This window comes from Poecilia mexicana, unplaced genomic scaffold (assembly GCF_051168715.1).
Source record: "Poecilia mexicana isolate PSO_F unplaced genomic scaffold, ASM5116871v1 scaffold_2, whole genome shotgun sequence".
Lineage (NCBI taxonomy): Eukaryota > Metazoa > Chordata > Actinopteri > Cyprinodontiformes > Poeciliidae > Poecilia > Poecilia mexicana.
The window spans coordinates 11,450,780-11,453,279 of record NW_028263371.1 but is presented as its reverse complement, the minus strand read 5'-3'; positions in this window follow the sequence as shown (position 1 = coordinate 11,453,279).

Here is a 2,500-nt window from a genome sequence, read left to right as displayed (position 1 = left end):
GGGGCACTCGGGAAGGGCTGAAATGGGCTTGGGAGGGGCTGGGGGTTACATCTTTTGCTAGGGGCATCTTAGGTGGTCAGCTCTGACCTGCACTAACCTCTTGTATCCTGTCTTATTCTCCCACCCTTCCACTTGTCTTGTACCCAACGCTCCCGAGACCTCCTTGGCAATTAGAGAACCAGTCACACCCACTCCCTGCCCCCAAAAGGTAGTAAATTTTCCCCCCTTTGGCCATCCCTATGACACACACACTCACACATCCCCAGAATTGAGGCTTCAAGACGCCATTCAGCCCAATGCCTGCTTGCTTTATTCCCCACTCTACATTTTATCACCACCCCTTGTTTTGTTTTGCTGTCTCAATCCATCAATCTTCCCATTAGCCCTCCATATTACGGAAACCATTGGGGAACGCCTCCTTTGCACCAGCCCTCCATGCCCGTCTTCCTCTGTCTGCACCTCCTTCAGCCTCTACTTGCTCTCTGTTCCTCCACCCCAGAGTCTGGCGTCCCTCTTATTCCTACCTGTTGCTGCCTCATGATCATGCAGCGTCTCTTGCGACCCTCACCTTCCAACTCAAAGTTGACGCCAGACAAAGAAACAGTAAAAGATGGAGAAGATGGACGTAGAAAGTAGAAGATCAGGGATGGTGAGGGTGGGGAGTGGAGGGGGCAGCAGCACTTTGGGTGGTATGTTTTCTGCAAGGGTGGGACACAATGCCCCCAGTGTTCAGGCGGGCCCGTAGGAGCTTGTTTTACAACAGGGGAGGGGCGGCCATCAATGGCCAGATGATGTGAAACACCCTGAGCCGATTCACGGTGACAAACAGCACCCCCCCAGCCCTCACCAAGCAGACCCCCACCTCCTACTGGTCCTTTCTGCCTTCTCCCGTCACCTCCCTCCTTCTCTCCACACATTCTGTTCTGTTGGACCAAAACCAGGACGGCCGTGGAGGGCATGCAACAACACCACAACCGAGTAGAGGGGAAGTGAGGGGGCACACACACTTACCCGTTCTCAAAACTTCTCACGTACATAATGCACACCGTCGTCTTCACGTGGGAAGAACTTCCTCTCCTTCCCCTGCATCGAGCGTCTTCTGACTTATTTTCGGCTTTCCATTCATTAAAATGCAAAATGGCTTGATCAAAGGATATTTGGTAAAGAAACAAGAGCTGGAATGTTGTTGCCAACTGGATGCAAAGTCTTGGCTTGGTTTTAGAACTCTTTTCTCCTGGAGACTTGTTCCCCGTTTGGGATGCCGAAGTTCGTTCAGCTCTGTTAGCAGCAAGTTTTAAAACCATGTTCCATTCAGGAGTGGCCCTAGTGACTCCTGCTTTTCTCTCTCTTCTGTTTGTCTCATGGCGATTAAACTGGCCTGTCTTCTCATTTTAACTGCAGTTTGGGTAGTACATTATTTGGAAAAATTATTAATTTCTTTAATTTATTAAGATCTACCTATAAGATGAAGTTCGTCAGGTATAGACACAATTAGGTTTACTGTTCTCAAATTACTGTAACACAATTTATCACAAACAATGACTTTAGGGGTGGATGACGTTACCTTGTTCGGTTCACAGCAGCGATTTCATTAGCAGTTTTGTGCTTGTAGCATGCGTTTGTTGCTGTGAGTTGCTGTAGTTGATCAGGAAAACCCGGTGTAGAGTTTTAGTGTTTATTCTCTTATCGTGGCGTCATATTTTGTTGTAAGTATGGAGGAGGACACGTCCTATTCACACAAAGTTATTTCAACGCCAGTATTTCCTTTTTCAGTGTATCCGAGTATTGCATAAAGGATGATAATTGGCAGTGCGCTGTCTCCAACCTTTATTTCCTGTCTTAACAATCTGCAGTTTGTAAATATTAACCTGATCTAAAGGTGCTGATAATTTAAAGGGGCACAAGTTATGGTAAGCATTAACTACTTTTAGAATTTAGAGGTCAGATTTCTTTTTTTTTTTTAAGATAATAGTATAATTTGTCCAATCATCATTTCAATATAATACATCAATACTGGGGGGAATCCAAATAGGAATTATTGAAAACAATGTTATTCTTCAAAGACTTTAGGTTTCCCAGTAGAAAACTTTGTAATCAGTTTTCACAATTCAAAACTGAATAATCTCTAAACATCTCTAAACACAGCGACTCAATCCGCAGTTTCTTTCCGACCTATAAACCATGAAACTCACAGATGTCCGGTCTTCTTCCTGGACGGAAACCTGGTTTTGTTTCTCAGAGTGCGTGTGTGTGTGTCCGTGCTGTAGGTGTGACAGCTGGTTAGCAGCGAGGTGGTAGTAAAGCAGTCCGCCCCCTTGTTAAGGATGACGAGGCTGTGCGTGTGATGGGATCAGGAGGCCCGTAGCGAGAGTAAAGGAATGTAACCCAGCCTCCTGTGTTTTCCTCCATTTGAAGCTAATTGCAGCAGAACAGGGATGGCCTGCTCTGCCTGCGTATGTCATTGTTATTCCTCAGCCTCTTGTTTTCTGGCTTCTGACAA